Source organism: Bos grunniens, chromosome 2 (assembly GCF_055505025.1).
Source record: "Bos grunniens cultivar Pamir isolate PY7600 chromosome 2, Bosgru_T2T1.0, whole genome shotgun sequence".
NCBI lineage: Eukaryota > Metazoa > Chordata > Mammalia > Artiodactyla > Bovidae > Bos > Bos grunniens.
In genome coordinates, this window is record NC_141166.1 from 51,869,153 (window position 1) to 51,892,247 (window position 23,095).

The window sequence follows — 23,095 nt, forward strand, 5'->3', positions numbered from 1 at the left end:
GGAAAGTTATGACCAACCTAGATAACATATTCAAAAGCAGAGACATTACTTTGCCAACAAAGGTTCGTCTAGTCAAGGCTATGGTTTTTCCTGTGGTCATGTATGGATGTGAGAGTTGGACTGTGAAGAAGGCTGAGCACTGAAGAATTGATGCTTTTGAACTGTGCTGTTGGAGAAGACTCTTGAGAGTCCCTTGGACTGCAAGGACATCCAACCAGTACATTCTGGAGATCAGTCCTGGGTGTTCTTTGGAAGGAATGATGCTACAGCTGAGACTCCAGTACTTTGGCTCCCTCATGCGAAGAGTTGACTCATTGGAAAAGACGCTGATGCTGGGAGGGACTGGGGGCAAGAAGAGAAGGGGACAATAGAGGATGAGATGGTTGGATGGCATCACTGACTCGATGGACATGAGTCTGAGTGAACTCCGGGAGTTGGTGATGGACAGGGAGGCCTGGCGTGCTGCTATTCATGGGGTCTCAAAGAGTCGGACACGACTGAGCGACTGATCTGATCTGATGTGATCAACTAAGAAGTACAAAGTCTCCAACTTTGATCTTTTTTCTAGATTGTTTTGACTGTTCTGGGCCCTTTGAAATTCTAAATGAATTTGAAATCAGTCTTCTCATTTATTTAAGAAAAATCAATTGGACTTTTGATAGTTACTGCATATAATCTGTATGTCTTCTTTAAATTCTTTAAGCAATGTTATATATATTTCAGTGTACATGTAAGTCTTTCACCTGCTTGCGTAAACTTATTCTTAGATAATTTATCCTTTTGGATGCTCTTGTAAATGGAATTGCTTTCTTATTTTTTGGATGTTTCTTGCTAGCATGTAGAAATAAAACTTAATTTTTTCATTCTTTTAACTTTGCTTAATTTATTAGCTCTAGTATTTTTCTTGTGGATTCTTTAGGATTTTCTATATAAGAATATGTTACCATGAATAGTTTTATTTCTTTTTCAATTTAGATGTCTTTTATTTCTCTTTCTTGCCTAATTCTGTGTCTAGAACTTTCAGTACAATATTGAATAGAAGTGGCAATATCAGATGTCCTTATCTTATTCCTGATCTTAAGGAGAAGGTTTTCGGTCTTTCACCAGTGCGTATGATGTTAGCTGTGTGTTTTTCGTAAATGCCCTTCTATTCCTAATTTGTTAAGTATGTTTATCATAAGAATGTTAGATTGTTCCACATATGTTTTTACTGCATCCATTGAGATAATCAGGTGGCTTTCCTCTTTTCATTTTTTTTAATATGGTGTATTTCATTGATTGAAATTTGCATATTAACTACTTTTGCATCCCTGAGATAAATCCCACTTGGCTGCAGTGTATAATCATTTTAATACGGTGCTAGGTGCAATTTCATACTGTTCATGGGGTTCTCAAGGCAACAATACTGAAGTGGTTTGCCATTCCCTTCTCCAGTGGACCACATTCTGTCAGACCTCTCCACCATGACAGGCAGAGGAACCAGAGACCACGTTGCCAACATCCTCTGGGTCATTGAAAAAGCAAGAGAGTTCCAGAAAAACATCTATTTCTGCTTTATTGACTATGCCAAAGCTTTTGACTGTGTGGATCACAATAAACTGTGGAAAATTCTGAAAGAGATGGGAATACTAGACCACCTGACCTGCCTCTTGAGAAATTTGTATGCAGGTCAGGAAGCAACAGTTAGAACTGGACATGGAACAACAGACTGGTTCCAAATAGGAAAAGGAGTACATCAAGGCTGTATATTGTCACCCTGCTTATTTAACTTTTATGCAGAGTACATCATGAGAAACACTGGACTGGATGAAGCACAAGCTGGAATCAAGATTGCCAGGAGAAATATCAATCACCTCAGATATGCAGATGACACCACCCTTATGGCAGAAAGTGAAGAGGAACTAAAAAACCTCTTGATGAAAGTGAAAGAGGAGAGTGAAAAAGTTGGCTTAAAGCTCAACATTCAGAAAACGAAGATCATGGCATCTGGTCCCATCACTTCATAGGAAATAGATGGGGAAACAGTGGAAACAGTGTCAGACTTTATTTTGGGGGGGAGGGCTCCAAAATCACTGCAGATGGTGATTGCAGCCATGAAATTTGGAAGGAAACTTATGACCAACCTAGATAGCATATTCAAAAGCAGAGATATTACTTTGTCAACAAAGGTCCGTCTAGTCAAGGCTATGATTTTTCCTGTGGTCATGTATGGATGTGAGTTGGACCCTGAAGGAAGCTGAATGCCGAAGAATTGATGCTTTTGAATTGTGGTGTTGCAGAAGACTCTTGAGAGTCCCTTGGACTGCAAGGAGATCCAACCAGTCCATTCTGAAGGAGATCAGCCCTGGGATTTCTTTGGAAGGAATGATGCTAAAGCTGAAACTCCAGTACTTTGGCCCCCTCATGCGAAGAGTTGACTCATTGGAAAAGACTCTGATGCTGGGAGGGATTGGGGGCAGGAGGAGAAGGGGACAACAGATGATGAGATGGCTGGATGGCATCACTGACTTGATGGAGGTGAGTCTGAGTGAACTCTGGGAGTTGGTGATGGACAGGGAGGCCTGGCATGCTGCGATTCATGGGGTCACAAAGAGTTGGACATGACTGAGTGCCTGAACTGAACTGAGGTGCAATTTATGATACATTTACTGTTATGGCACTTATAATTAATCCTTTGAGAGTGTGATGAATGCTGTGGGCCCTCTTTACAGGGAAAAATAAAATGTATACATACATACAAAGTTTACTTTCTATTATGGATTTCAGTATCTTCAAAAATCTACCCTTAAGGATCCAAGGATTTGAGCTTTAGAAGGATTATTTAAGATCCTAAAGCAAGTTTGCTCCTAACCATAAAGGGGAATACTGGTTCATTCATTTACCTCTTTTTAATCTTAACTCTTAAGGAACTTCATTATTTTGTTTTGTTTAAGGTTATGTTTAATTTTATTTCATTTTAAACTAGTTAAAAAATTAATGCCAGCCATTCTCTGTATTAGATGGTACACTCTTGGCAGTTTAGGAAAGTTCACCTTTTAATATCACACTAAGCTTCCAAATCATGGTTTACAGAGAGCTTTAGTGTAAGGATATTGCCATACTAATGACGCGTCCAACCCCATCTGAGTCTGGTTTCTGGGAAACTCTTGCCCTCCTGGTCGGAGGTAAGTGTCTGCTTCCTGACTCCCCAGAATTTCTCTTCTACTTTTACTAATTTTGACATAAGAAATATTTTCTGCCTATTAATAGACTGGAATCTGTCCCTTGGTAGTCCCTTGTACCATGATAAGCTAGTGAACACCTTGAAAATTCCAGTGTTGATTCATTTTTAGTGGACATTGTGTATGGACATTTACCTTGTTTGCTATACTGATTCATAACTTGTTAACAACAAAGGTGCAGAAGCATTATGAAATGAAGATAAAAATTTAATAGCAACTGCTGTCATAGCCCCCATGGTCAGAAGGACATGTTGTACTTAATTGTTTTTTCATTAGGAGGGATGAGTTTGTGGTGAGTGATCTTTACAATCAGTGACATGATAACCATGTGTTATTATCAGTGAAGTCTGCAGTCAAAGAGCGTTGTCTATAAAGGACTTTTTAGTTTCCTAAGGATCATGCTTTAAACATATATGCTTCCTGAAAGTGAAAACTCGTTGAACTGAGAAGGCCAATAGGAAAAACTTAATGTAATCTTCAAGGGATCCTTGTGAGGAGAAGCAGTTCTGAATGGTAGAGTAAGGATCTTCAGAAGTGTTCAGAGCCACTGCTGAGTTTTCCAAATTTGCTGACATATTGAGTGCAGGACTTTTACAGCCTCATCTTTTAGGATTTGAAATAGCTCAACTGGAATTCCATCACCTCCACTAGCTTTGTTTGTAGTGGTGCTTCCTAAGGCCCACTTGACTTCACATTCTGGGATGTTTGGCTCTAGATGAGTGATCACACTATTGTGGTTATCTGGGATAGAGAATCAGTTCTTATTCATTTAATAAAAAATGTATATTGGATGTATCCCAGTGCTGGATAATTCTTGGAATATGATGATTAAGAAAGTATCTTCTGTGTTTTTATCTCAAAGAACACAGACTGATAGAGTGGATTGAGTATGACAGTGTATCCACATGGACCAGATTTTCTAACATTGGTGAAAGAGGACATATTGAAAAATAGAGCTCAAGTGAAAATACTTTGCATAATAGCTGACATATAATGGACCATATAAATTAAAAAAAATGTAATCTTGATGAAAAATGTAAAACTTGCTTTTTCAATAAAATTTATTCAAGGTTTTCTTTTTTTAAAAGAGAAACTGGAAATATCTATGGTCATGAATGTTTATTGATTTTACTATGATTTTTCTGTTGGGTTATATGTTTATATGTATATGTGTGCGCACACCTCTGTGTTTACAGTAGAAGGTAGAGAGGCACTGAAATAGCCTGGGAATCTGAATTCTTTGAGTATATTTATGTTTGATTTAAATTGATGTCATAATTCCATTCGGAGCAAATTTTTCTTTGAGTTGTTGAATATGCAGTACTTGGAGTTTTAAATATAATTTTAAACTCAGAGTCAAACTAGTTTTCATGTGACATCTTTTGCTTCAATTTTTTTTTTTTTTTTACAGTTCCTTTATCAGATACATCTTGAATTTGTGTTTTTTCTCCTGAAGGTGTTTTTGTGATGGATGATACTTGTGGTTTTTGGTATCTTGAGACAAGGTTTATGGATAATGTGGGTTAGCTACAAGGTCACTATTTTTGGCCAACTCCATTTGATAAATAACAACTCCTTTTGAATGAGTACTTAATAAATTCATGCTATAAGTAGTATCTTCAAGTGTCAGGATAGATAGATCTGTAAGGGAAACTTCATTTTTAAATTTATTACTGTTTCTGTATTTCTCTGTCACATTAGGCCAGATTGAAGCCTCTCTTTTCTAATCATCAAAGTAATGCAAGTTCCTTCTGAAAAGTTAGAAAATATGGAAGAATACAAGGACATTTAAGTCTGCCTGCATGCATGTGTGTGTGCTCGGTCGTGTGTGACTCTTTGCGACTCCATGTACTATATAGCCTGCTAGGCTCCTCTGTCCATGGGGTTCTCTAGCAAGAATACTGGAGTGGATTGCCATTTCCTCCTCTAGGGAATCTTCCCAATCCAGGAATCTACCTCGAGTCTCCTGTTTCTCCTGCATTGACAGGTGGGTTCTTTACCATTGAGCCACCTGGGTAGCCCCTTAAGTCTTCCTGCCAGACAATAACTACTCTGAATATTTTGAATATTCCTTTTACAACTTTATTTTTATAAATTTCATGTGTATGTTTAAGGTCAATTAAGCTCATATTATGCATATATCTCTGGGCTTCCTGCATAGCTCAATTGGTAAAGAATCCTCCTGCAATGCAGGAGACCCTGGTTCGATTCCTCTGTTGGGAAGATCCTTTGGATAGGGATAGGCTACCCACTCCAGTATTCTTGGGCTTCCCTTGTGGCTCAGCTGGTAAAGAATTTGCCTGCAGTGTGGGAAACCTGGTTTCAATCCTTGAGTTGGAAAGATACCCTGGAGAAGGGAAAGGCTACCCACTCCAGTATTCTGGCCTGGAGAATTCCATGGACTATATAGTCCATGGGTCGCAAAGAGTTGGACACAATGAGTGACTTTCACATACATATAACTCTGCAGTACATTTTCCCGCATATTAGTAATATATTATGAATGCTTCCCATGTCATTAAAAATTATTTGGGAACATAGTGTAATAACTACATAATTTTCTATATAATGGCTGTGTCATTATTTACCTCCTCATCTTTTTGGACACTTTTCTAGTTTCAAATTATTGCAGTTCATGAGACAATGACCACTGAATTTATATAATCTCTGATGCCACATACTTCTTGACCATACATCTTATTTTGCTTATTAAAACATTTCTTTCATATACAAAATAATCTGTAATTTTCTGTTATTTATGGTATCCCCCACCTTGTACTGAAGGAATTCTTCAGTGCTGTACTGAAAGGATTCTTTACTGAAGGAAGTTGTTAAATTTAAAAAACAAAAGCTTTTTGAAAAGAGATTGTTATTTACGATGTTTATACATAAACTCCAAAACAGATTAGAAGGTAAAATGACAAATCCTGATGATAGCTGTTCATAATGGAAATGCTTGCAGGTCCTTAAATATAGTTTGGTAGGAAAGGGCGGCAGTGAATCAAGTTGTTACAGTTTGTTCCAGGAAGGGCATTTTGGATGAATGCCATCTACTTTTACAAATATGTCTTGTGATTTTAGTTTTATTTTAGTTTTATCTACTCTGCTTTCCCAAACAGATTGCCGAAGCTGAAGCAAATGTATGTAGTACAATAAAAGGAATTGACATAATTTTAATTTCTTTAGTAAAAGGCAATTCTTTTTCTCCAACATTGTTACTTGAATTTTAATGAAAGTACTAAATTGAAGCCTGGTTGAGTCATGTTAGATAAACTGGCTCCAAGTGACTTCTGAAGTTAGTTCATCTAGCCAACTGCTTTCCTAGTGATTGTCATTAATCTACTTAATATTCATATTTGTCACCAAAATAAAATTCTGAAAACTTCTTCAAATAATCCAATGATTTAGCGTCTTCTCTATTGAGAGTAAAGGCAACACTTGAATCTGAGAGTTTGCCAATAGTGAGTGAGTACTCTGTGCCAGGCACACTGTCTCCTTGCTTTTTATAGCTTTACCATCCTCTCAAAATTGTGCTGGTTGTACATTGTTATTATCCCCATTTTATAAATGGGGATGAGTGAGCTGAAGTTTGTGGAAGGTTACTCATTGGGCCAGTGTCACACAGCTAACAGGCATCCGTTTTGGCAGCAGAACCAGTGCTTTTCTGTGCTGCCTTCAAGCTGTCAGAAAGTTCTTAGTCATATAAACTCACTAAATGAAAAAACGTCTTAAAATGGATTAAAAATGTTAAGAAAACAGAATTAACAAATTTAGTGTGTGACATAACTTCTAAGCAACACAGAACAAACTTAGATATTTAAAGATGTCTTTATTCTCTTTTAAAAAGGGAGCATAATTAATTTAGAGGAAAAAAAAAAACACCTTAATTTTTCACTCTTCCTGGCTAGAGATCTTGACAGCTAGGAGTACAATTGCTATTATTGTGAGTTTGTCTGTTGTGTGTACAGATTCATGCTCCCAAATTCTCCATTCCCACCTTTTATAAATACCATATTTAACTGGGAAGAGGAAAAGTTATTTTTGGCAACACTGGTGGAGCAAAAGTAGCAACTCAGTGGGGCATGAAGGGATATACTGACCTGAAACAGAAACTGTAGGAATGTGCCTAGCGTTTAGGTTCAATTCTGTTTAGAATGTGGGTCTTCAATAAGAGAATTATTCAGATTTTACTAGGAGACAGGAAAACTGCAAAATGAGATCTGTGTCTATGTAAATATCTACGACTGAAACAATGTGCTGATATTTTGTGCTTCTTATTATTGTTGTCATAGCCAAAAATAGCAATTAGATAGCTGTTTAGATATCATTAGATAGCTGATAGGGACCCAAGGCTAAGAGGACCAGGCTGCTTTCTTGAGAACAGCCTGAAACAATAGTTTCATGTCAACAAAGATTCACAGATATAATATCTATACAGTAGATGTGGTGATAAAAGTTCATCACTGAATTATCAAATATTAAAATTCAAGGGTTTCTTTGCAAGTTGAAAGATACACATTTACCGTGAGTGAAACAAGGACTGCTTTTTGTTCCTGAAAGTAAACTTCTAGGAAATTTTACTAAAATATCATTCTAAGAGGTGGTACGAGCTAAAAGAAAAGACGGTCAGTTCAATGTAACAGATAGATTGGTGCATTGCTGACAGACTCAGAGTGAGTTATTATGAAAAGTTAAAGATGTTAGTTCAGACATTCAGTCAATAAATTGTTTCTGGCCCCTAACCTTTGGAAATTGTGTTATAGAAAGCCACTTTTTTATCAAACCCTGGGGTAGGAGGCTCCCAAACATGACCGATTCTTCCATCTAGAGTTTACCAGAGTTTCTCAGATTACCTGTGGTTAGTCAGATCTATCACAGACACTGATCATTTGTAAATTAGAATAAAAATAAGCTACTAGAAGAATGAAATGGAGTAAAAAATAAGATCCACAAAATATAAGCCCACATTTTTATTATTGTATTGAACAGACTTAAAATTACTCTTGACAACTTTCTGTAAAAGCTTGTGAAGGCTCATGTGTGATTTCTGTACTTTTCTCAGGTCATTAACAGCCAGCTTATGACCCAGTGCTGACCCATGGCCCATATTTTGAGGAACACTGTTCTAGATTTGAATACAGACAGACACTTTTTTTTCTCATGTTAGTGTCCTTTCCTATCTCTTCATTTTCCCTGTACTTGTTTGTCTTCTTATTATATAGTTTTCCTCTTAAGATGGATTGGAAATAATTAACATGAAGATTGTTAGGGTAGGGAACACTGCAAAGGTACAAAGAAGCATGTTTCTTTTTGAGTTTTCTACTAAAACAAATTCACAAAATCAAATGTGACATTTACATACATGTATACCTCACATACGTATACACATATTCGGTCTATTAGATCTTGAGATTATAGGTCAGTGTGGTTTAAGGACCACTGGTACCAGAGTTAGCTCGGGTAATTGTGTAACAACGAGGACTCCTAAGATCCTTATGTCCACTGAATCAGAATTTCTCTGATTTGCTCTGTGAAATTTAGTCTAAAGTTTAAACATGAGCCTCACCAGGTGATTCTAGTACACAATGGAATTTGAGTTGTACTCTGTCAGGGTTTTTAGAAATCTCTGTGTTAGAGTCTACATTATCATACACTGTGGTGGTATATTAAAATGCCAATTCTGAAATGTCCACTAATGTGAATATATTGGAGTCTCTCTATAGGTGCTTGCAGCAGAGAATCTCCAGGATGTTATCGTATTGATTGCTATCTCAAGCGTGTGTGTGTGCGTGTGTGTGTGTGTGTGTGTTAGTTGCTTAGTCGTGTCCAACCCTGTGTGACCCCATGGACTGTAGCCCACCAGGCTTCTCTGTCCATGGGATTCTCCAGGCAAGAATACCGGAGTGGATTGCCACTCCCTCCTCCAATCGCAAGCATTAACAAAGCCTTATTGAAGCGTTATGTTCTCATTTTTAGACAGAAACACAGAACACACACAAATATAATAATTCTGCATCCTTCTCTATTGTAATAATTGTGCATCTTTTTCATTTTATTTTCAGAGCTTTCATGCCTAAAATCTATTCTTTAATTCACCTTGCTTTATAATAATACAATTTTATTTGGAATAAGAACTAGCATAGCAACAGAATCCAGTAAGCATGTAATTAACTGGTTATTATGAATTGAATGAGGCTTGTGGTATTGTATATAATTGTATATAATATGTTAATATTTCTTTTAAAAACACTTGTCTTTACATTAATCTGAACTTAATACAAAATGTATTGATAAGGAAAAATACTACATTTTTAGGTGTTATTACCAAATTAACCCATATGGAAAAATAGTATATTCTTAGAGCTCTAAAATACACATCAGTCAAATAAAAGAGATTCCACTATAGCTGTATCTTTAGTTCATTAGTGGAAATGACTTTTTTTTTTTTTAAAAGAAACACTTATTTGTTTATGCCTTTCAGAGTTTTAGGCACATTATACTGTGTATATGTATTTGTCAGAAAAGTAAGGGTCATTTATTCTTGTTTATGAAAGCAGAGAATCAGAATCCTGGCATTTTGACTTGAATGGGCATTGATAAAGAGATTTCCTTATTCATTTAGGATAAGAAAATCAGTTCTTTGGGGACTGTACTCTTTTCCTAAGCGTAATGATAATTTCCCAGGTAAAACTGCAAAACCATAATGAAGTAATAGGCCCATACTTATCTTTACTGGACTGTGAGTAACCCAGGAATGTTGCGGATGTGAAATTATGCAGGTTATTGGAAAATCTTCCTTTGAGCTTTTCAACCTTGCCATGTGTGCCCTTGATCAAATTACTCCACCTCTCCAAACTGTTTCCTTGTATTAAGGATAGCAACATCTCTCAGAATTGCTGGGAGAACTCTATCAGTTAATGATTCTGAAATATCAGCACAGTTCTTGGCACTGGTGAGTGGTAGGTAGTTATTGCTGGGAATTATATAGCAGTGCAGAATGTGTGGATAAGCTTTGATGTCATGTAAACCCTAGCTTTGAAATTCAGCTGGTTTCTTGCTATGTAAGTAACAGCAAGTAGTTCAATCTGTCACTCCCCCATTTAATTTGTGAAATAGGGATTGTAGTGACAATTCCAGAAGATTATTTTGAGGATAAAATGAGGGAGTGTGTGCCTGGCACATAGAAGTTTCTTAATAGATAGTAGATGATAGCCATTATTATTTTTATTGTATTTGATTGCTACCACTTTCTAAGCTAAATTAAATATATATATATATGTATATGAAAACATGTTTCATATACATGTGTCTCCTTGAGTTTAGATTTGAGGGTTCTCCCCCTGATCTTTTAGCAGCTGTCTCACTTTAAAATTTATTTTCAAAAGCTTTCTGATTTATACACAAGCCAATATGTATTTCCATTGGAAGATTTTGGGAATCCGAAAACAGAGTGATGATGAAATGAGCATTCATCTGGCTGCTTTATGAACACAATGTTGAAGAGAAAGCAGGCAGTTCAAACTGTAGCAGATAGCAGACACTTGCTGCAAGACTTCAATAATGCATATGAGTGATGTCAGACTCAGGCATGCAAAAGGCATAAACACAAAGGAAAATCATAATGGGCTTTTCAGGAAAAGGGTTGTTGCTTCCTGATGTGCTAACCTGGATTCTGTTTTGTGCTTTGGTGCCAGCATAAAGATAGCTGGCAGAGACACTGTTGAATTTTTCCATTGCCAATTTGTATTATAATCTGAGAATTGTGTTTTGCTCTTCTCTATGCTATGCTATGCTATGCTAAGTCACTTCAGTCGTGTCCGACTCTGTGTGACCCCATAGACGGCAGCCACCAAGCCCCCCCCCGTCCCTGGGATTCTCCAGGCAAGAACACTGGAGTGGGTTGCCATTTCCTTCTCCAATGCATGAAAGTGAAAAGTGAAAGCGAAGTTGTGTCCGACTCTTAGCGACCCCACGGATTGCAGCCTACCAGGCTCCTCCATCCATGGGATTTTCCAGGCAAAAGTACTGGAGTAGAGTGCCATTATATTCTGTGAACTTTGGGGAAGTAAGCTACTTTAGTTAAGTAATGTCTTTAATCACTTTATTTAATTTATGTGATTAATTCATTCAGCAGCCACAAATCACAGTTCCACCCACAGCAGCCTTGCTTAGAATGCTGAGAACTGTGATCATCAATTGGCCTTTCAGAACGAGAGCTTAGGAAAGGCAAAAGGGACAGTTTCCATTCCCTTATTCTTAAGCTTCCTTTTCTCTCCCTATACACTGATGCTGAAAATGTCCAGTCTGTTATCTTTCCATGGCCTCATCTTTCCCCCACTATGTGCTCCAGTCACACTGGTCTTCCTTCAGTCTTTGAAAAGGTCATGTTGTTGGATGGACCTAGAGACTGTCATACTGAGTGAGGTAAGTCAGACAAAGAAGGAGAAATATCATGTGACATCCCTTATATGTGGTATCTAAAAAGTATCTTACAAAACAGAAAGAGACTCACGGACTTCGAAATGAACTTATGGTTGCTAGGGTAGGGGTGGGGAGGGATAGGGACTTTGGGAAGTTCATGTCCACACTGCTATATTTAAAATGGATAGCCAACAAGGACCTATTGTATAGCACATGGAACTCTGCTCAATGTTATGTGCCAGCCTGGTGGGAGGAGGGTTTGCAGGGGGAAATGGATACATATATATGAATGGCTGGGGCTTTCCTGGTGGCTCAGATGGTAAAGAATCTGCCTGCAATGCGGGAGACCTGGGTTCGATCCTTGAGTCGGGAAAATCCCCTGGAGGAGGGCACATCAACCCACTCCAGTATTCTTGCCTGCAGAATCCCTATGGACAGAGGAGCCTGGTTGGCTATAGTCCATGGGGTCCCAAAGAGTCGGACACAACTGAGCGACTAAGCTCGCATATGTGTATGGCTGAGTCCCTTTGCTGCTCACCTGAAACTACCACAGCGTTATTAACCGGCTATACCCCAATACAAAATAAAAAGTTTAAAGCTTGGGGGAAAAAAAAGGAGAAAATAAATGAATAAACAAATTGCAGAAAAAGAAAAGGTCATGTTGCTTCCCATCTGACGGCTTCTCCACAGCTCTTGGCTATCTGGAAAGAGCTCTCTCTTCTCTTCCATCCCCTCCCCCATTCCTAGTCATCCTTCAGGATTTAGTCCACACACCAACTCCTTGAAGAAGCTTTCTCTTATTCTCTGACCTGGGTCGTGTCCCCAGCTCAGCCATTTCCTTACCACCTTCTCTTTTGCCTTAGTAGCGTGTATCATAATAACAACTAAAGAATTTATGTTTGTTATTTTATGTTTCTCTCTCTTTCTAAAATAGAAGCTCTGCAAGAAAGAGCAGGAGCTGTTTGCCTTGTTCACATATGTTTCCCAGTGCTGGTGCCAGATGATAACATAACAGGCAAAAAAGCTAAGGTATTATATGGATACAAAATTGACATTAATGTGCTTTACCATTTTATTTGTTGCTGTTGTTTTTTTTTTTTTTTGGTGTTTTCTTCAAAGGTGTGATTTAGAGGAAAGAATGGCATATGTAACTTTCAAGGTCTAACACTATTTCCCTTTGGTTGTATCGTCTTATTACAGTAGATTACTGTGAGTGAAGAGGTACTGGCTATGAAAGGGTATATGTGATGGCCTTAAGGCTAAGCTGTAACAGTCATCTTATCTCCCTGGCTCCACTCTGTAAGTTTCTTTCTTGATCAACTTGAGGAGATCTATATTCCATTATGACAAAGTCTTGTGCTGTGAGGAAGAAGATTTCCTTTACATAGGAAAATAGCCTGTCACCCATGAATGTCAGTGACACATGGATGGACCAGAACCTAGAGTTCAGCTAAAGTGGCATATCTGGAAAATGTTACAATATTGGGAAGGCAAGGAATAATGGCTTAGAGGGCCAGAGTGATGGGAGCATCAGGTGGGTCCAGGGACCTGAGAGTGAGCGGAGGTAAGGGTTAAACAGACTTGGGGTGAAAACAAAAGTGCTGACATTGTTGAGAAGACTTATTCATAGGCTGTAGCCATCTTTCATGCCAACAATAGGAAACATACTCATCTTTTCTAGCTTACTTTTTCTAATCTCCTAATGGTGACGGAGGCTGCCTTGGTCCTGATGGCCACCTATTAATCAGTGAGGACACTGGCATTTTCACAGTGTTATTTGAGGGAGGCGGTATATTGTAAAAGAGCTTGGGTTTGGGTCTATTCAGATCTGACTTTAATCCTGGCTATTATCACTTCCTCTCTGTGAGTCTCCGTTTCCTCATCTGTGAAAAGTGAAGAGTTAGTCACTTCAGTTGTGTCCAGCTCTTTTCAACCCCATGGACTGTAGCCCGTCAGTATTCTCTGTCCATGGAATTCTCCAGGCAGGAATACTGAAGTGGTTAGCCATTCCCTTTTCCAGGGGTCTTCCCTGACCCAGAGATTGAACCTGGGTCTCCTGCTTTGCAGGCAGATTCTTTACCATCAGAGCCACCAGGAAGGCCCTTCGTCATCTGTAAAATAGACCTAATAACACCACTGACCTCAGTTTTAAAGCATGGTTTAGAGCATTCATTAGAGACTATTTTTTAAAGCATTTACTATGGTTCCTGGTACAGAGTAGGCATTCCATACCTGCTTGCTATTATTGTTGTTTGCTAGGACACACCCAGAAATCCACAGTGCTTTGCCTTAAGATGTGACTGGGTTTGCATGTCCAGTAGAGGGTGGGCAGGGTGATGGCGGTTCTGGAATACCAAGCTTGCTGTGGTCACTCATTCTATTCCAGAAACAGTCCAAGTTCTGAAGCTTCATGGCAAACTAAGTCTCAGTGGAAAGGAAATTACAGCCACCAAATGTAGCATGGAGCTTAAATCTAGTCTGTCCCACTTCACAGCAAAGCATGTGACAAATGAGGCATCTCATCTTGCTTTCCTGGAAGTTTTGCTGGAAAGAGATGGTCTTGTAGCCTTTGATTGCATTCACCCAATTCAGCCAGTACTTCAAAGTTGCGACAACAGCCCAGTGTGCACAGAGTTTTATGAAGCCCATTTCTCCACTGAAGAACAACACATCTGACTAGAGAGTCTCCCACCACAACTGCTTCCTAGAGTAAGATAGCAGCACCAGCTAAATTGGTAACTGTATCTATTTTTGCGTTAGAAGTAAGGTCTGAAAATAACCTCTGGATTGATAACCACATTTAGGGGTTTTTGTGAAAGCAGTTTGATATATGAAAAAGTTTTAGTGCTTGTTTAGTGTGTGTTTAAAATCACAAATCCACAGACTCCATTCTGGATTGGCTAGGATGCTGTGAGCCTATTTCAGTAACTTAAATGAAGGCTGTATCTGATTAATGATAACAGTAAATTAGACTTCCCCATATAGTGGCCACTCTTTTCTGAGTAAGTCAAACAGAAAACCCCCCTCTCTGTGATAACAGCTTATTGACATCAGGCCACTGTGTGCGTGAGTGTATGTGTGTGTGTGTGTGTATACCCACAGAACTCGTTCTTTGGAATTCTCCCATGGAAAAGCAAAGGAAGGAAGTGAGGGGAGGATGGGGCGATTGCATCCTGTGCTTGACAGGGGCGTGGCCACGGCTGCCTCAGCCTCAGGGACACTGGTTCATGATTGTTTTTTCACTTCGGATGCCTCAACTGTGATAAGTCTTGATGAAAGGCAGTGGCAGCTCTCAGTTCATAGCTGGACAGAAGTCTCCATAGTGGCCTGCCTGAGTCCCACTCAGTATTTCATTTCTAGAACTTCGGGGGAAGAGGAGCAGCAAGAGCTTCAGGAGTGGACCTGCAGCTTCTCCCCACCACATTAGGACTCCAGATCCTCTTAGACTTCGGTTCTGGCCACTCCTATGAATGAAATTGCCAGTGGGCACGCTAGGTGCATTGTTTTAAGGAAAATGAAGTGTTTCTTCCTGTTGCTTCCTAAATCTGATTTGAAATGATGGATTCTGCCCTGGGGAAAGCAGAGATGAACTCTTTGGAATTTTTTGAGGTAAGGTATTAGAAAGTTCTGTGAAATGAATTCCACTGTCTGATTTCCATGTCCAACTGCTTGGGATTTACGTTTCTCTCTGCCTTTCTCTTTGAAAAATTCTTAATACTGTCCATTCTCAGCTTGGTGAGGAACAATTATTAACAAATTATCTGGTGCATTTATCACGTTTAGTCATTTGACATCTCGACATAAGAGATCAGTGCTGGGATTAACGCTTTTGTGAAACTTTTACAAACATCTATACAGTCCCCTCACTGTGAATTTCTAGAGTTTCACTGGTTTTAGATGAATTATTTTACTGTGATGTTAAGTACAGGTTCTACCTACAAGAATGCTTTGAAAATGCCATTAGACTGAGTGAAAATAGATTTCATGACAGGTCATCTGCCTCTGGAATAACAGTGTTTTTGATGGATTTAAAAACTGTTCTCTCTGGGAATGAGATGTTAAAACCGATTTATTTGTAATGTAATATTTTTGTGGAAAAGTATTCATTCATATGAATTCACATTCTAGAGAGTAATGATATAACAATCTTACAAAATAATTGTAACTCAAGAATAAAACCATGTTTTAAAAAGATATTTTCTTGTGGCATCTGTGGCAAACTGGCCAAGTTTTCTATAGACCTTCTGAGTCTGCTATAATTGTTTAGAAACTGAGATGAAGGCAGGGAAAAATTTCAATTCTATTTTAATTTTTCAAATGAAAAAATTTATTTTTTTGGTTACGTACCAAAAATGGTTCTCAAAGGGGTTGGGGATGTTATTTTTTATTGGCATATAGCATATTTAGCATTTAGTGCCTGAGAGCCAGGAATCCTTAACTGTTTGTATAATGTACTGGACAGATACTTACAAAGAATTATCCACTAGAATGCCAGGAGCATCCTTATTGAATAACATGCTCAGTTTAATGAAAAGGAAATTGATGATATAGTAAAGATTCAGGCGAGCAATCTAATTTCTGGCAAGGTTATCAATCTTCTGATAAAGCCATTTTGGGGCAGGACCCAAGGGAGTAGCCCCTTCCTCAAAATTATTCTTTAGAATCAGTAGCAGTAACTGTTCCAGAAAGATTGCTCCCACATGTTCCTGATTTATATTTTCAGAACTCGTTTGGATTAACTCCGACAAGTATCTGGTTCACTTCGGTAAGGGCAATAGCCTTCTTTAAATAAAGTTATCTATTACACTTTCCAGTCCTTATTATAAGTTCTTTTTACTGAGCTTCTTAAGATCAAAGTAGTAATTCACCCTGGACCAAAGGATGGTTTGGTACTAAACATTATATTTTATGACGGTACATTTCCCAGGATCTTCAGTTATCATGTCCAGTGTAAAAGAGACATCCTGAAGGATTTAGAGGTTGCTTTTAAACTTCTTTTAGTATTAGAAGGAATTATCTATGAGTGAGAGCTTAGTGTATTCATAAAAAATAATCAGAGGAAAGAAAAGGAGGATATGTAGTCAAAATAGTGCGATTTCTGGTGACTTTTTAGGCACACAGTGGGTGACAGAGATTCCTAAGTTGGAACTGTATTCAGTCTTGGATTTACTGTGTATGGAGATGAGGGTGCCTCTGCCCGTTTCTTTCTTTCTTTCCTTTTTTTAATACTTAATTGGCTGTGCTGGGTCTTTTAGGTGTAGCCTGTGGGAGCTAGTTCCCTGATCAGAGACCAAACATGGACCCCTTGCACTGAGAGTACAGAGTCTTAGCCACTGGACCACCAGGGAAGTCCCTACCTGACTTTTTTTAAAGCCAGGCTTAAAGCTCATTGAAAGAGCTTTCAGCTTTGAGTGACCCTCTCTCCAAGAACTAGGCAGATACTCTATGTGGGAGAATGTGCTACATGGCATAGTACGTGGCATAATGTGCTATTAATATCACTGTACTGTTGCTGCCTGATCATTTGGCATCCTTTGTCTAAGAAAGAAGAATTTCCAAAAACATATAAATAAGTATGCTTTTTTGCTTTAATTGTATTTTTGAAAAATCAGAATAAAATAGTTTCTTTAAAGGAAATACATTTAAAAAGTTAAAACTAAATAAAGTTGGGAAATTGTGCTTTCTGAGTATTAAAGACATAGCTCTTTTTAAAAAGGATGAAATAGATTTAGAAACCTAGACATGTGGCTCCTAGTATATACCAGTTTCACATTCTATACATATGTCCTCCCTATAGAGTTCTGAGCTAGGAGTGCTAATATCATTTTATGGAAGAAAGAAATGGAGTATTTGCAGTTTTAAGACTTGCCCAAGGTCATACAGTAAATGGGAAAAATGGACTTTAAACTTAGGTCTGCTATTTTATGAAGTTCTAGGATCTTAGCATCACCTAGCAGCCACAGCCTGGTAATATGGTTATCACGCAGTATAGTACTTTCATTGCACCTGTAATAAATGGTATGTACCTAAAAACAAAAAAAAACATACTTCTATTGGTGAATAGAGGGTCCTTGTGGACTAACTGCTAGTGACATATTAAATATGCTGCATTAAGGATTTTGTTGAATTACTAAGTGATAGAGAATCAGAACTTTCTGTATTTGTTGATTAATGTTGAATGTGGGGATAGTTGGATTTTCAGGAGTTGTTTGAATAAAGAAGGGGGAAGGAGGAGAATGGTGAACTTAGTGAGGGTGATGGTTGGGCTTGGAGAGAGTTTAGAGGCAGATGAGTCACCTCCCAGGGTCACTGGATTGAAGAGCCTGGAATTGGTTCAGAGCCTTGTGCTCTAAGGGTGGATATTTATAGCTTCGGTGGCTCTGTCTGCACAGGAAAGATGGCGATGGGAGGAAGGTCATGTTTAGGTTATGGCTCCAAGGCTTGTGCTGGGCCTGGGCCTAAAACATCATGGTGCACCATCCTCTCTATCCTTGTACAATGTACTCTGTACACTGCAGCCAAAGGATTTTTTTTTATTAGATGCAGATCATGTCACTTTCCTGCTTTGAATTCTCCAGTGACTTTCCATTATCCTCCAAGTGAAATCCAGACTCTTCACTGTGGTCTAGATAGATGGTGTGGCATAGCATTGAGAAGTGTGGCTTCTGGAGCAAGATAGCCTGGGTTCGCGCTGCACATACTAGTTTTGGGATTTGTAATGCATTTCTTAACTTCTTTGTGCCTTAGTTTCCCTATTATTAAAAATCTCATAATGATACCTCAAAGGATTGTTAGAGGTTGCAATGAGTTAATAAGGCAACACAGTAGAACAATGCCCAGTGCAAGGTAAACTCTCTAGTGTTTATTACTATCCATGTCTACAAGCTGGCCCTGCCCACCTCTCCCAGTTCATCTTCTCCTACTCTCTGCTTCATCATTCACTCTGCTTTGCTTTATTGTTCCTGGGAACGTGGAGGGCTTGTCCTGTGTCAGGGTGCTTGGATTTTCCTTTGTTGCAAATCTCCCAGTTGAAAACATTCTCACTTCATTCATGGCCCTGTTCAAATGTTTCCCTCAACAGCCAATGGAAAATAGTATTCTTCCACCAACCTCACTCCCCTCCTGCTCCCTGGCTGTATTTCTTTAAGTCATGTTACCACCACCTGACTTTACATTATATCTACTATACTACCGGGCATGCACATTATTTTGTGTTTGATTATTCATCGCTTTCCCCACTGGACCAAAGTCTACACAAGGACAGGGACTTTGACTCTCCTATTCCCCCTCAAATGCCTGTCACTTAGAATATGGCCTGCCAGAGAGGGTTTGCTCAGTAAATATCAGTTCACTTCGGTTCAGTAGCTCAGTCGAGTCCAACTCTTTGCGACCCCATGAACTGCAGCACGCCAAGCCTCCTTGTCCATCACTAACTCCTGAAGTCCACCCAAACCCATGTCCATTGAGTTGGTGATGCCATCCAACCATCTCATCCTCCGTTGTCCCCTTCTCTTCTGGCCCTCAATCTTTCCCAGCATCAGGGTACTTTCAAATGAGTCAGCTCTCTGGATCAGGTGGCCAAAGTATTGGAGTTTCAGCTTCAACATCAGTCCCTCCAGTGAACACCCAGGACTGATCTCCTTTAGGATGGACTGGTTGGATCTCCTTGCAGTCCAAGGGACTCTCAAGAGTCTTCTCCCACACAACAGTTCAAAAGCATCAGTTCTTCGGTGTTCAGCTTTCTTTCAGTAAATATGTGTTGAATTAATTTTGAATTTCATTTCCACCATCACTTCTGTAATTGTTTTCTTTCTGTTTTTAGGCCTTAAAGTCTCCCTTCTAACTTTTGTTAGCCTGTCATAGTTTTGCCTCAAATTATGGACCTTTAGAAAAATATCATTTACCTACTATTTCTCATGAAAGTTCTTTAATAATAGGAAGTTTTGTTTTAACCTGTAAGCTTGGGTACCAGGAAGGGAATTGTGGTATTTCAGTGTCATTGTTACATAATATTCCTAAAGTGGATCTTGTGCCAAGGTGTTTACCAAGATACCATATGCTGACCATGCTTGACCCTTTAAAGGAGTTTAGGCTTACATTCTCATTGTAAAAGTATAATTGCTGGAGGAAATATAGCCATGCAAACTGTTAGGGAAAATTATGTACTGACAGCAGTGTATACTTCATTTTTAAGTCTCAAATTTTACAGAGTGCCTAATTCCTGCTTATATTTCTAACATGAAATTGACTAAAACTATTACAAATTGCATATTTTTTTACAATGATATTTATTATAAATTTTTATAATAGCCAAATAAAATAGAGTATTTGATGTAAGTAAACTTTTAGTGATTTTTCCATTTGATGTATTATCAAGGAATTTGAGTTCCTATAGGAAAACATTCAGCTGAGGAAAAAGATAAATCTTAATTTAGAAATGCTCTGAAAGTCTTCATCAGGAAAAAATCTTGTTTAATATGTTTCAAAGACCTTTGTGAGAAATTGATCATGTGTTCTGAGGAAAGCTAATTCATCTTTTTGTGCATTGGTGTGACAGCCTGTAAGATATAAACAGAGTTGAATGTCAACTAGGCGTATCACTGTGATTGAATTAATACAAAATTATAGTTATATAGATTGAGAGTTTAAGTAAATTGATCTTGTTAAGTTAGTGGAATAGAACTTAGCAATATTGTCCTTGGTTTTCTCTATTTTGAAAAAGACATAGATCTCTTTAAAAAAGGTTTTATGCAGTCCTTGGTGAGAATTTTTTTCCTCCTTTGTATATTTTAACAGTATAATACTGATATTCACTTAATGCTATAGCATCATAATTAAAAGAATATATGAAGACATCTCTTACTCAACTAAATATGAGCACCTACTATGTGCCAGATATTGTTCCAGTTACTTAATATACATCAGTAAACAGAATAGACAAAAGTTCTTGACCTCGTGGGGTTTACCTCTTGGAGAGGAAGACAGTATACAAATATATAGATTATATACTGTGTTAGATAGTGATAGGGTTTTGGAAAGGAAATTGAGTAGGGTAAGATACTCCAGGAATGCTAGAGGCAGTCAGGGTAGATTTCATTGAGATGGTTATGTGCAAGCAAAAAAGAAAAATGATTTAAGGAGAGGACTGATCCATATGGATATATGGGGGGAAAGTTTCAGACAAATACATCCTGAGGCAGAATCCTGAACAGAACTTTGAGGATACTGCAGAGGAGGAAAAAAAATGTTCCTCTATTCTCTTAGGTTTGGCTACCAGGCCTGCAAATTAGACTGACAGAAGACAGATTAAGAGGAAAAAGGATACACAAATTTTAATAACTGTTAAAATTTTTATTTCTACTTACACGAAGCCTTCTTGTACATGAAGACCAGAAAGAGTGATTAAACTTGGGCTTATATGCTACTTTAACAAAGGGCAATAAATTGTGGAGACGTAACTAGACAAAGGGAGTAGGAGTTGGCTTCTAGGAGTGGTAAATTGTGGGAAGGTAAATATATGGGGGGAACTACTGGCAGATAAGGGTTTTTAGGAAGGTTTGTTATGCAGACTGAAGCTAGATCCTTCTCCTTTGGTGAGAAGTGATTGAGTCATTTTACTCTTTCTAGTATGGAAGAAGAAGACTTTAGAGATGAAAAATTGGGTCTTGCTTTTAGATTTAAAGAAGAGAGCAGAAAGCTAGTTACTTTTAGCTCAGTGACATATTTTGGCATGGTGTACTTGGATCCCCTTCACTATCAGGGAGTCCATTGTGGCTGGAGTGGATAGAGTGTGTACAGGGGCAGAGTAGGGAAAGATGAACTCAGAGCTGTAATTTTTTGAGGGGTGGAGACCGGGGCTGCCAAGTCCTGTAGGACACTGTTCACCTCTGTAAAGACTTTGAATTTTACTCTGAAAGAAATAGGGATCCATTTTTTACATGTAAACATTATGCAGGCACGTGTGTCTGACTCTTTGCGATCCCATGGACTGTAGCCTGCCAGGCTCCCCTGTCCATGGGATTCTCCAGGCAAGAATACTGAAGTGGGTTGCCGTTTCCTTCTCCAGGGGATCTTCCTCACCCAGGGATTGAACCTGTGTCTCCTGTGTGTCCTGCTTTGGCAGGCGAGTCTTTAACCACTACACCACCTGGGATGCCTGTGTTTAAAATGAATTCTTCTATAAACCCTCTCTGACTGAAACTCTTGGGAGGTATTTACTGAAATGAGTCCAAGTATTTCTTCTCACTGATCTGTTGGTGGTTCCCTCACTCCTTCCTTGTCAAAATAAGGGTTTAACTGACTAGTTTAGGATCAGGTATTTTATATAGGAAGTTGCTTAGCAGGGCCTCCAGCCTCTGCCCAGCATGTATGGAGGTCTGAATGTTGAGGAGACCTCAGGGGTATGGTTTAGGACTTGGTTATAAATTATGTCACCCAGCATGGATCTACCGAAACACGTAATTTGGATTGAGCTCTACCACTCCTGGTGAGGCCTCCTGTAGAGACAACAATAACACACTTCTCTCATACTGTGGGTGTGTATGGCATTGAATCAGTATATGCACCCCACTCCACTCCCCCATCCCCATGCCAAATGCTCCCTTGTTCCCTTGCAGGCAGTGAGACACAGACTTCCGTGCAAACATCCCCAAGGGCAGACCTTTCCCTCCTGTAAACGTATCTTCTCAGCCCCTGTTGCTTTTTCTGTTCTGTAATGTGCTACTGTCTTTTTCTCTCATTTCCAGCACATTATAATCAGCAAAACTTTCTGGTCTCTCTGAGAAAAATGCCATTCAGATAGTTCCAAAGCCACAGTCACCAGTGGGGACATTCTCATTTGATAACAGGGTATCATCATTGCAGTCTCTAAATATGTCTGATATACACACTCTTTTTTCTTTTTTCCCCACTCAGAGAGGGTGTTAGTGTACAGAATTGGGAATCTAGGGACATCGGGTTAAAAACAAATGTAAAGTGTGCCCATTCATGAGGCAGTTTGTTAGGGAATTCTCATAGCGCTTAGTAAGACTGGTGCTCTCTTTGGTACAATCAGTGGTAGAGTCACCCCTTCCCTGCAGCTTAGTTCAAATCTCAGTCATTATCAGAGTTTTCCTCTCACATAACTTGCCTAGCACTTGCAGGTAAATTTGCAGAGTTTTAACAGTCACACAGCCCCTGTGAAGGTGTGTTTTTGCCCAGGTCTAGAATGATCATTTTGTTTCAAATTGTATTAATAGTTTAGGATTGCTTTCTAAATCCCAAATCCTAGACAAGGCATCTAATTTCTGAGTGTAGCTAGAATAAATTGAGGCTCCTTTATGATCTTATCTAGGATGTAGGGATATTCAATTTGTATCCCAAAGTAATTTTACATTAATTTAGATGTTTATGACATTTTATGAGAAAATATAGGGAGCAATTGCTTTGGAGCAGAAGAAAATTTGTAAGCATCA

At 38.7% G+C, this 23,095-nt stretch overlaps 1 protein-coding gene across 8 annotated transcripts in view; it reads left to right on the forward strand.

Moving 5' to 3' along the window:
- Window positions 1-23,095, forward strand: part of HECW2 (HECT, C2 and WW domain containing E3 ubiquitin protein ligase 2) — a 433,106-nt gene that overhangs the window by 235,287 nt on the left and 174,724 nt on the right. The window contains exon 1 of one of the 8 annotated variants that reach the window (XM_086348488.1): window positions 14,857-15,251. The exons of the other annotated variants lie outside the window; for them this stretch is intronic. The gene's annotated coding sequence lies outside the window, so the exon portion shown is untranslated. Of the gene's footprint in view, window positions 1-14,856; window positions 15,252-23,095 lie in introns of those variants that run through there. 8 annotated transcript variants of the gene reach the window in all.